The 13075-nt window shown below is 42.9% G+C and overlaps 1 pseudogene across 1 annotated transcript; it reads left to right on the forward strand.

Annotated features, from left to right (window-relative positions):
• Positions 1-9954: 9954 nt before the first annotated feature.
• Positions 9955-10765, forward strand: LOC307214579 (fatty acid-binding protein, adipocyte pseudogene; annotated as a pseudogene). Its single transcript has one exon. The product of its transcript is annotated as a fatty acid-binding protein, adipocyte pseudogene (transcript).
• Positions 10766-13075: the final 2310 nt, after the last annotated feature.

Genomic DNA, 13075 nt, shown 5'->3' on the forward strand with positions numbered 1-13075 from the left:
CCCGGTTGCCATAGAAACGGATGAGGCGGCTCCCCACAGGGCAGGCCTTTTGGGCCTAGCGCGGCCTCCCGCGTCCTTTGAAAATACGTCATTCGGACGGCAGGACACGTTTAATAGGCCGGCAGCCTGGTGTCCTGACGTTATAGAGTTCTCAGGCTAAGGCTGGGGAGAGACCCTGCTTCCAGGCCCCGGGAAGAGTACTTGGGTGACTTTGGGCCAGCTGCTCTCTCAGCCCAGCCTAGCCTGCCTTGCAGGGTTGTTGTGAAAATAAAGTTGCGCAGGGGAGGTTGTTCATTGGCTTCACTCCTTGGTGGGATGTAAATACAGTTCGTACATGAAAATAATATTCGCAGGTGTCTTATATGCATATTCCTGAAAGTGCTCCCAGATTAACTGACATGTTAAGCAATGGACCATTACAGAACATGAGCAGCAGTTAAAAGCTAAAACAGTAACAGAACTTCTGAGAGTCCTGGGCAAAATCATCATCATCATCAGATATCTGAAGACAGCCCTGTTTAGGGAAGTTTTTAATGTTTGATGTTTTAATGTGTTTTTAATATTCTGTTGGGAGCCGCCCAGAGTGGCTGGGGTATAAATAATAATGGGTGAGGTATAATAATAATAATATTTACCATCCTCTTTAATCTGGCACTGAGATCAGAGAGTTTCTATTAGGCAAGCTTGTCCAGTGATGAAATTTCAAAGACAGGAGGCCACTATTGAAAAGGCCCTGTATCGCATGTCAGCACTTGTCTTACCTTGGATAGTAGTGGCATGCAAAAAAACTACCCTGAGGACCAGATCAATTTATGTGGTTACAAGTCCTTGAGGCACACTGGTCCTAAGCCATATGAGATTTTGTTTTGCTTTCGTTAAAGCATTTCAGAACCACTTAGGAACACAGTTAATTTATACTGAGTCGGTACCAACAGTTCATCTGATTGAAAAGCTGCCTATAAGCTTATACACTTGCCTCAAGACTTCTTCAAAGAAACAGAACACAATTTTCTGTGTTCCGACATCTAAGGATCACAGCAAACAAAGCTGCAATCGTTAGGTCGCTTACTAGGAACATAGAAAAGCCCATTATAGTCAGACCATTCGTCTATCTAGCATAGTATTGTTTTCACAGACTAGAAGTGGGACTTTAGGGTTTCAAGCAGCAGACATTTCCAGTCCTACCTGGATAAGTCAAGGATAGAAGTTAGGACCTTTTGCATGCAAAGCAGGTGCTTTACCACTGAGCTATAGCCCTTCTCTACTCACTCCTGAGTACATATGCTTAGAATTCTACTCAGTACATATACTAAAATTTCTGCAATTAGAATATTTGTGCAACTGCAAAGACCAGTCTATATACACCAAGAATGGGGAACATGTGGTCCTTCATATGCTGGACTCCATGCTAGATGGACCAATGATCTGAATTATTAAGGTAACTTCCTACGTCTCATTCTCGCTTAATAACTGCTTTATTGAATCAGGCCAAGGTCCACCTTGTCTAGCATAATTTGCAAGAATCTAACAAACAGGCACTCAGTTTCTACCAGAAATTAGCCAACATATGAAGCCAGGTCTGCCTATTACATTTAGCCTAACAAGAGAGCTGCTTTTTGCAATAGAGGCTAAGAAGGGGTGCAATAAAATGGGCTGCAGCAAATGCTTTTAAAATGAGCTAGAACAGATTAATTTGTCCTCAGTTTCCCAACCACTTAAGCAGCTGGCTGGATGCCTTGATTGAGCTCTCAAAAGTATTGTATCGGGAGCAATTAGGTAATTGAGAGGTGGAAAGGTACCAGGAGCAGATGGCCTTCCTATTGATTTTTCTAATATATTTTCTGATAAATTGTTCCAGTCATCACCACCCCCTTTTCCCTGGCTTTGAAAATGTGTGGCCATTTTGTCCAAAATATTATCGACGATGGAATAAGCACAATTCTCATAACAATTTCCTAACTGCATCCTGAATCTAGATGTTAAGAATGATATAAACGCTATCTCAGAAGGCTGGAAAGTATCTTCATTTTAAATTATTGTACTTGTCTCCATTCAGTACAATAACTGTACCAAGTATGCCCTAAAGATTTTCCATATCTAAAACAGTGGTTAATTTTAATTTTCTGTAGTCTCACCATAGCCTTCTGAGATTATTAAAAAAATGATTTACTTGGATCCCTAAGTGGTTTTTAAAATAATTACTCCTGTTACATCAAACAAGGTTAAGAGGCTGGTGTACTGGGCCCTGGCAGCTGCCTGAGGATGGCTCCTGCTGACATGTAGGCCTCATCTGAGCTGTGTAATATTGGTGAAATTTACAGAATACATGGCAGCAACTTCTGTGAGATATCCCTGCTTGCAGAAATTGCTACTGCGTCTTCTGCAAGTACTTGTCTCACATTATACTGGTGGGATTGTAAGTAGGCTACAGGATAGTACTGCTGGTGGTGAATAATTGATCTGGGAACCAGACTCTTATTTCCTTTCCTTGGGAGTTTTTTTCTGAATGGCACTCCAGCTAGCAGTGGTGGCTAGCGATCCTTGGATGAGATAGGTCTTCATCTTCCTCCCTTGCGCAAAAATAGTAGGCCATTAAGCACTGCCGTTGTATCTTTCTCCCCAGCAGTATTTTATTCGTCAACCGTGTGTACCTCTAGAGATAATATAGTCTGCTATCCTATATGCGAAGGGTGGGAAACATTTAGCCCCCTTGATAATGTTGTCGTTGTTGTTAATTGAATTTATATTCCGCCCGATACACGGGGGTCTCAGGGCGGTTCACAGAATAAAATCAAGATATAAAACCATAAAACACCTAATAAAAACAAAAACAACTACAGTTCCCATCAGCTCCAGCAAGCATGGCAGATGGCAATGGATAATAGGAGTTGTGGTTGAGGGCCAAAAATTACTCGCACGCTGTGCTATGCACACGTACCTGGGAGTTAAGTCCATTGAAGAAAAAATGCATATATCAAAAGTAAAAAACCAGAAAATGTCTTATCCCTTCTCCTGCAATTAGAAATATAGTCTTAAGCTCTGTGCATTGATTGCAACCAAGTATAAAAAGTTATCTGTGGAAATTTAAAGTCTATCCGATCAGTTTAACACACAACTCCCTCACCCCGCCGTTGTTTCGACATTTCCAGAAAAGCACAAGCCTCTTAAATTCTGCGTCTGACGGTGCATTCCAGTCAGTGGTAGAACTTGATCTGCAAGGTGTAAGGCAGAAGGTGGAAGACTTGGGAGACAAGATTTCAAGTCCCCCATGAAACTTGGTGAGGCAGTCACCTTAGGCAGCAGGCTGGGCCCCCAAGGAATTTGCCACCTGCTGCCTCCTGCCCTTGTCCTCTATCCCCCCTCCACCTCCACCTCCGCCACAGACACCTCCACCTGCTCCTCTCTGGCCCTTTTTCTCCCCTTTTGTCTGGGGCATCTCTAGGCCACTTCCAGTCACGTCAGATGGTGGTTGCAGCATAAGGGAGCAGGGATGACGACGCATTTTCTATTTTGCCTCAAGCGACAAAACGTCCTGGGCCAGCCCTGCTCAGAGGATTGTTGTGAGGATAACATGGGGAAGAGAACTATGAATGCCACCTTGAGTTCCTTGTAGGAAAGGTGGGATATAAATGCAATAATAAATGAATAGGAATATTAATAAGAAGTCTATCCCCCAGCCTCTTAAAAAGCAGAGACATCCCCTTGCCGACAAAGGTCCGTATAGTTAAAGCTATGGTTTTCCCAGTGGTGATATATGGAAGTGAGAGCTGGACGCATAAAGAAGGCTGATCGCGGAAGAATTGATGCTTTTGAATTATGGTGCTGGAGGAGACTCTTGAGAGTCCCATGGACTGCAAGAAGATCAAACCTATCCATTCTTAAGGAAATCAGCCCTGGGTGCTCACTGGAAGGACAGATCGTGAAGCTGAGGCTCCAATACTTTGGCCACCTCATGAGAAGAGAAGACTCCCTGGAAAAGACCCTGATGTTGGGAAAGATGGAGGGCACAAGGGGAAGGGGACGACAGAGGATGAGATGGTTGGATGGTGTTCTCGAAGCTACCAGCATGAGTCTGACCAAACTGTGGGAGGCAGTGGAGGACAGGAGTGCCTGGTGTGCTCTGGTCCATGGGGTCATGAAGGGTCGGACACGACTAAACGACTAAACAACAACAAATTCCCCAGCCTGCCTTGATATAAGGATTAGAGGGCTGTGGGGTTCTTATCAAACCCAGAACACTTATTTTAATAAAACTTTCAGATTAATTGACAGAGGTTCATATTTGTAAATTAGTATCCGACCTGTAGAACTTTGAAAAAAAGATTAAATTCATTTACTGCTTTCTGCTTTTTTCTGTCTTTCTGTCTGCCCTGGTTCACGGCAGTGTGCCAAAACAAACACTGAGCTATCAGGCATCAGCTTGGTGCCTTCTTACAGCTCAGCAAGCCCTAAGGCTGACCCTAATAATGAATCTGCTTTTTAATAATCGTATCTTTCCCTTTCCAGTAGATGTAACTGGCCATTCAACACTGCACACCTGGCAGTATGGATAAAAGAGCAAGTCATCTACCTTCATTGTAAATTACTGTGATGGGAGAAAGAATGAATCGCCCTTCTTATTTTGATGGCCATTTCTGTGGTTCACTGAACAGCTGCCCTGAGATTTTGTCTTCTTGTAATTAATTAATTGTTCTGGACTGGTATCCCATTTCATTCCAATACAGATTTATAAATTATTTGCTGTTAGAAAGTGGTCCTCTTAATAGTGTGACTTCTGCACACACCCACACTCCATTTTGAAGAGAGAAAATTAAAATATAGAGCCATTTCCCCTGCTCCCTTATTTAAGAAAACCTGGCTAAGCACCACGCAGGGGAAATCATAAATGCCTGCCATTAGAGACAAAGTAAGAAATGGATTTATGAAAGTATGACGGAGCCTCCTGCCATGAGCACTGATCAGGAAAGCTCTGATGTGCATTATGTTTTCAGTTTGTAAATTAAGTATACTTAACATTTATAGACTCTTGACTGCACATGAGACCATTTTATGATTCTTAAGGTGGAATGGTTCCTTGCTCTCCCTCCTGCACTGCTCTGATAAACCAAAACACATTTCTAATAAACAGGCAGAGAGATTAAAAATAAAGCCACTACTTTTTTTTGTAAGGTGCGCTCCAGACTCATTATAAAAGTTTATCGCCCAAGTAAAGCTGCACTCTTAAAACATTTAAAACCTGCTATGTAAGAGAAGCAATAATTCTGCCCTGACATGTCTTGCCCATGGTATCAGTCTGTGATGTACACTGAGAGCTTTATTTTAAGGAAATCAGCACATAAAAAGTGCATTTGTTCTGAGAACTTCTGAGAACTTCAGACTGGAACACAAAACAAACAGCCCATGGGGATGTATAGCCATTTAAAAGGCTCAGTGCCTATATGGGCTACAGCCCTGCATGCAGTTAAGACCTCTTATATCTTGTTTATTTCAGTGCAGTTTATAATACAATCCTTTACAGAGTTGCCTGGGAGTACGTTTTGCTCAGTTTGTAGGGACTTTCTTCCAAGCAGACATGTATAGACTCGTACTATTGAGCAACCGACCTTTGTCTATGCATCACTGTTATTGACTTTGTATTGAATTTATGCCCAACAGATCACATATACAGTGGTACCTCGGGTTAAGAACTTAATTCATTCTGTAAAATGTATAATTTATTGCTGGAATGGCATACAAAGGATGAACAAGTTAAATCTGTGATGATAGACTGGGCAAGAGATGTGGGACACGATATAATGTTTGAAGATTAGGAGAGGTTATGGAGGAAAGGGGTCAAGTTCACTGCATGTACGGTGTTAAAGGAAAATATTATGAAAATGATGTATTGATGGTACTTAATCCCTGTAAAATTGGCAAAGATATATCATAATAGTGATAACCTATGTTGGAAATGTAAAGAAAAAGAAGGTAAGGTAAAGGTAAAGGTACCCCTGCCCGTACGGGCCAGTCTTGACAGACTCTAGGGTTGTGCGCCCATCTCACTTAAGAGGCCAGGGGCCAGCGCTGTCCGGAGACACTTCCGGGTCACGTGGCCAGCGTGACATCGCTGCTCTGGCGAGCCAGAGCCGCACACGGAAATGCCGTTTACCTTCCCGCTGGTAAGCGGTCCCTATTTATCTACTTGCACCCGGAGGTGCTTTCGAACTGCTAGGTTGGCAGGCGCTGGGACCGAGCAGCGGGAGCGCACCCCGCCGCAGGGATTCGAACCACCGACCTTTCGATCGGCAAGTCCTAGGCGCTGAGGCTTTAACCCACAGCGCCACCTGCGTCCCTATTGAAAAAATCATATGTGGTGGACCTGCCCCAAGGTGAAAGACTTCTGGGAGAAGATTTATAATGAATTGAAAAAAATGTTGAAATATACATTTATTAAGAAACCAGAGGCTTTTCTTCTTGGAATAACAGGTTTGGAATTGCCCAAGCAAAATGTTAAACTGTTTTTGTATGCCACAACTGCAGCTAGAATTTTGTTAGCTAAGAATTGGAAAACACAAGAATTCCCAACAGTGGAGGAATGGCAGATGAAGATGATGGATTTTCGGAGCTAGCTGACCTGACTGGAAGAGTCCGTGACCAGAAGGAGGAGGACTACCAGGAGGAATGGATGAAATTCAAAGACTATTTAGTTAAATATGTTAAGATAATTTAATTGGAAAAATTTGCAAACACCAGATAGGCTTAGGATCTAATTACGTAATGTTTGAGAATAACATGTTTAAAGCTAAAATGAAAAGAAAGATAGACGTTAAGTGATTAAGTTAATTTTATGAGAAAATTGGTTTTGGAAAACTGTTACAATGATATACACTGAAATTCAGCCAGGGAGATTTGGGGAAGTCACTTAATAATGTTACTAAGATTGAATTAAGTACAATTAAAATGTTTGTTTGTTTGTTTGTTTAAAATTTTTAGAAAATCAATAAAAAATTTTTTGAAGAAAATAACTTAATTCGTTCAGGAGGTCCGTTCTTAACCTGAAACCGTTGTTAACCTGAAGCACCACTTTAGCTAATGGGGCCTCCTGCTGCCGCCGCATGATTTCTGTTCTCATCCTCAAGCAAAGTTCTTAACCCAAAGTACTATTTCTGGGTTAGTGGATTCTGTAACCTGAAGCGTCTGTAACCTGAAGAGCCTGTAACCCGAGGTACCACTGTACTCCATCTCTTTGCTAGAGACAACCCCCTTTTTCTGGTACTAGCCCCTAGTAGAATAATGTGCCTATTTTGCAGAAATAGCAGAGGTGCCTTTTTAAAATGCCATACATACTGTGTACCTGTATGTTGTTACCATTTTGAGTTAATAGCAGCTGAGGGAATGACAGGATAACAATGCATATGAGGAACACAATACAGGGAACGGTTAGCACCCCACTCTGAACATTGCAGCCCTTAGAGTAATAGAATCACAGAACTGTAGAGTTGGAAGAGATCTCCAAGTGTCATCTAGCCCCCTGCAATGTAGGAATCTTTTGCTCAACGTGGGCTTGAAACCATTGCTCTGAGATTAAGAGCCTCATGCTCTTCCAGCATCCAAAAAACCAAAGTGCTACACCAACAAGTACACCCCTCTGCTGCACCACAAATCCAACTCAGTGGCGTAACGTTGGAAAATGTCAATCACTTCTCCTACCTAGGCAGTTATCTTTCCACAAGGGCCAACATTGATGCTGAAATCCAGCATTGCCTGAGCTCTGCGAGTGCAGCTTTCTTCCAGTTGAAGTGAAGAGTGTTTGAGGACCGGGACATCCGCAGGGAAACAAAAATGCTTGTTTAAAAAGCTATTGTACTGCCAGCCTTACTATATGCTTGTGAAACATGGACCACTTATAAACGCCATCTCCAACTCCTCCAAAAATTCCATCAACGGTGTCTCTGATAAATTTTACACATCACTTGGGAAGACAGGCGAACTAATATCAGTGTACTGGAAGAAGCTAAGATCACCAGTGTTGAAGCAATGATTCTTCAACATCAACTTCGTTGGAATGGTCATGTTGTGTGGATGCCTGATGATCGTCTTCCAAAGCAACTGCTCTATTCCGAACTTAAAAATGTAAAGCGGAATGCTGGTGGTCAACAAAAGAGGTTTAACGACTGTCTCAAGGCAAATCTTAAAAAATGTAGTATAAACACTGACAACTGGGAAACACTGGCCTGCAAGTGCTCCAATTGGAGAGCAGCCTTTACCAAAGGTGTCATGGGCTTTGAAGACACTTGAACTCAGGATGCAAGGGAGAAATATGCTAAGAGGAAGGCACGCTTGGCAAATCCACACCGTGATCAACTCCCACCCGGAAATCAATGTCCCCATGGTGGAAGGACGCGTGGATCCAGAATTGGCCTCCACAGTCACTTACGGACTCACTGTTAAAACCGTGTTTATGGAAGACAATCTTACTCGGCTACGAGTGATCGCCAAAGAAGAAGAAGCTCTACAAACACTGAGCCATCCAGCTCTGAGAACCCTTACTGCAGGAAGGGAAGTTACAGGGAATTACGCAGAGGGCCTTCATGGTAGTGGTTCCCACCCTGTGGAACGCCCTCCCGTCTGATGTTAAGGAGATAAATAACTATACAACTTTTAGAAGACATCTAAAGACAGCCCTGTATTGGGAAGTTTTTCATACTTGATTTTTTATTATGTTTTTGTATGTGTTGGAGGCTACCCAGATTGGTTGGGGCAACCCAGCCAAGTAGGTGGGGTATAATAATAATAATAATAATAATAATACGACCAAGGAAGAATGGCAGACAAAATTAATGGACTATCCTGAAATGGCAAAACATACGGGAATAATTAGAAACCAGGAAGAAGAATTTTTTTATAAAGAATGGGGAAAGTATATAATTTGTTTGAATTTTTTTGTAAACAATTAAATTCATTAGCAGGATTGATTTAAAACTTGTAGTTTAACATTTGAACTGAGGAATAGTTAAGAATTTATTAAAAATTGGAATTATAAAGGAGATGCTAGGGAGAAATCATAACATAAGGATCTACAAAAAGGGGGGAGGGAAGTCAAAGGGGATATATATATATATATATATATATATATATATATATATAGTATTCTGTTTGATGTTTGTGTTACACACACACACACACACACACACACACACACGAATTTCCACCCATGGTTGGGATGGTGAGCAAACAAGCAATAATAATAATAATAATAATACAGGGCTTTTTTCTTCAGCTGGAACTCAGTTCCGGCCATCTCTGGTGGGCACAATTGCCATTATTAGAGAATAAGGGAGGCATTCATGGTGAGTTCTGGCACCTCTTCTTCTAGAAAAAGAGCACTGTTACTATAGATAAACCTTTTGCCTAAAGGTCACACAGTAAATTCATGCATAAGATGACTTTTGGGTTTTCCTAGTTCATATTCTCTTATCGGTTACACCACAGTCTCAGCCTCCAGCCTCACCAGCAAGGGAAAGTACACAAGCCTACGTGCCTCAAAGGGGTTTTCCACAAAAACAGTGTGGCAGGAGGTGGGCTATTCCCACAGAGCAGTTTCTCGTGAGCATGGTCAGCCGCAGCAGTGAGGCAGCACAACAGAGAGGATGAATGACGCCAGCTTTGTGAAAAGCAGTGAAGAGACGAGGACATTTAGCCCATTTAAGAATTGCTCTCTGTAGCCTTTGAGGAAAACGATGCTATGAGAGAGCATGAGGCCAGGGAACGCTGGGTCTTTGGGGGAGAATGTTTTAAGAGAGAGAGAGGAAAGTAATGTCTCTGTGTGAATGTCTTGGGAAGAGAGAGAGGGAAAAGGAAAGAGATAAGAGATGCTTTTTTTTTTAATGCATCCACAGAGGCTAACGTTTTAACAAAAATGTTAATAGGCAATAATCAATAGGATGAAACTTTTCCTCGCTGGGGACAGCTGCCTCTGTTGCTTTCTGTGAGCTGCACTAGATACTGTCTCGGTAGACATGTGGCTTTTTAACACTTAGGAAGCAGCTAACAGTTTCTAAGTGCTGCACAGACATTAAAAGACAAGACAGTCAGATGCTGTGCTCCTTGTGGTGCTTAGTTAAACTTGTAAGAAGTTCCTCAGGAGACTTAGTTAATCCTACACCATGTGCAAACAATTTTTGGGAACTTGGAAGCTTGTTTCCACTGAAAAATTTGATGACTATATGAAAGAACTTGGTGTGGGCTTTGCCACCAAGAAGGTGGCTGGTGTTGCCAAGCCCAATGTGATCATCAGTTGCTACAGAGATGTTATAACCATCAAAACAAAGAGCAGTTTAAAGAACACTGAGATTTCCTTCAAACTGGGGGAACAGTTTGATGAGACCACAGCAGATGACAGGAAAGTAAAGAGTGTTGTGACATTAGACAATGGGTCGCTCAGTCAGTTGCAGAAATGGGATGGCAAAGAGACCACAATAAAAAGAAAAATAGAAGATGGAAAGCTGGTTGTGGAGTGTGAAATGAACAACGTTATCTGCACCAGAGTGTATGAGAAAGCATGATGATAGACTCCTTCCCCTGTGTGGTTAGTGGGACACAGAATCAGGAGAGTTAGCTGGTTCGGGATGCAGAGCCTCACAAGGCAGTTGCTTTCTCCAAAGAACTGCTATGTTATTGATAGAACCGTTCCAAAGAACCTGTATACAGTATTCAACCTAAAAGTATGGTGACTATTCAATAAAGTGCTTAATGATAAAAAAAAGACAAGACAGTCCCTGCCACCCCCTGCCCACAGGCTCACCATTTAATACAAAGTGGGGGATGCAATGCAGAAGGAAAATCAAAACAAGCCCAGGAGCAGCTCCACCTTCACATTGATCTCCTGCTTGCCATATGATGCAGTTCCTCAGTCTCGCAGGGTAACTTGCAGTCCATTGCTATTTACTCCAGTTCAGTGGTAAAATGTGGGGTTTCCCACGGAAAGCATTAGGGGAAGAAAACAAAAAACCCGCTTGGACACAGAGCTTTAACATGCAGCCCTGTGCCAAGGTAACGTAGGAGAGGGGGCCCTGAAATAGGTTGATTTCCGTGAGGCTCACTCCTCCTTCCTTGGGCTTGTCCTCTGCCTGCAAGCCAAATTCTGTATAGCGAATTCCTCCACCACTTCACCACAATACAGTATCGGTAAAATACACGGCACCGTTCTCACCAATAGCCTCTGAATATCTGGGGGTGGAGGGCAAGGTTTCCTAGGCAGATTAAAGCCCCAGCACCTCTTTTTCTTTCTTCCTTTCAGGGACACAGGTGGTGCTGTGGGTTAAACCACAGAGCCTAGGACTTGCCAATCAGAAGGTTGGTGGTTCAAATCCCCGCGACGGGGTGAGCTCCCGTTGCTTGGTCCCTGCTCCTGCCAACCTAGCAGTTTGAAAGCATGTCAAAGTGCAAGTAGATAAATAGGTACCATTCTGGTGGGAAGGTAAACGGCATTTCCGTGCGCTGCTCTGGTTCGCCAGAAGCGGCTTAGCATGCTGGCCACATGACCCGGAAGCTGAACACCGGCTCCCTCGGCCAATAAAGCGAGATGAGCGCCGCAACCCCAGTCGGCCACAACTGGACCTAATGGTCAGGGGTCCCTTTGCCTTTACCTTTACCCCTTTTTCTTATAGAAATTATCCCTGCAATTGTGTCTGTAGACATATGGCACAGTGAGTCAGTGCATCTGGCTGTTAATAACTAGGAGGCTGTTGGTTCGAGCCCACCTAGGGACAGCTATAGGCAGGATTCCTGTGTTGTCGGATGATGACGAGATGATCCTCACGGTCCCTTCCAACTGTACAATTCTATGATTTAGCCATTAAATTCAGAAGACTGCTCACTGAAAGACTGGAGCCATACTCCACCAACCAAGGGGAGAAGAGTTATCTAAGGATTAGAAGCTATATTTAGTTCCTCTCTATATTTCTTCTAAGGCAGGGCTGAGTCACACAGCACTGGGCTTGTGCTGATATAAGGGCTTTCTGTAACCAAGGCGTAGTTTGTCCACAAGCCTGCAAGGAGGTTCATGTGATTTCTTCTGTTTATGTCCAGACTGTGGAGCTCACTGGGTAACCTTGGGGCAGTCACTAGCTCAAAGGTGCCTGATCTCATACACCACAGTTGTGAAGAAGAAGAAAAATGCTGTGTGCCTATATGAAACAATACACTACCCTGAGCTCTTTGGGATAAAAATGGGTGGGATATAAATGCAAATCAATCTATCAATCTCGACTTTTCAGTAGGTACTCACATTTGACTATTCCACTCCCTGCCACCCTTTGGGGGCCTCTGTGAAAAATTGTTGGCATGCACTGAAAGAAAACAACACCTAGGATCTATGAAGTTATTACTATTTTAATGCATGTACATAATCAAATGCCATTCTCTCCACAGGTCCTTAAGTTATCCATAGTTGTCCTCAAGGTAAATAAAAAGGTAGCAAGCTTCTCTTGTGCTGCCGTAGGAATTTGTGAAATGCTGACCTCTAGTGGCATTGAAGGAAATTTGATGTGTTGGTCTCTGGCTTTGTACTGAATCGTAGGCAACGCAGTGGATATTTTTAATTAGTGTATGGTTTGCCCTTTATTATGCTTTCGGATATTTAAGGACTTGTTATATGCTGAATGGTGGATAAAATCACTTGCATCCTATTGACTCTGCTGTTACAGCAGCTGAATCTCAAGGGCTGTCCACAGAATTTTCTAGTCCTGTTGTGTTGGATGAGTTTCAGTTGGTAAGGCTCGATGATGAAGGTTCTTGGATTGGTCAGGGTGACTACTTGTGCTCTGGACCCTTGCCCCTCTTGGCTGATAAAAATTAGCAGGGAGGGGACAGTTGGCTGGGCCAGGGAGGTGATTAATGCCTCCTTGCAGGGAGGAGTGGTCCCTGCCTGCTTAAAGGAGGCAGTGGTAAAACCACTCAAGAAACCCTTCCTGGATTTGGAAAATCTAAGTAACTATCTCCCTTTCTTGGACAAGATTCTTGAGTGGGTAGTCATGAACGAGATCTAGGCTTTCTTGTAGGAAACTGATTTTCTACATCTATTTCTATTAGGGTT

Source organism: Podarcis cretensis, assembly GCF_951804945.1.
Source record: "Podarcis cretensis genome assembly, chromosome: 4".
Lineage (NCBI taxonomy): Eukaryota > Metazoa > Chordata > Lepidosauria > Squamata > Lacertidae > Podarcis > Podarcis cretensis.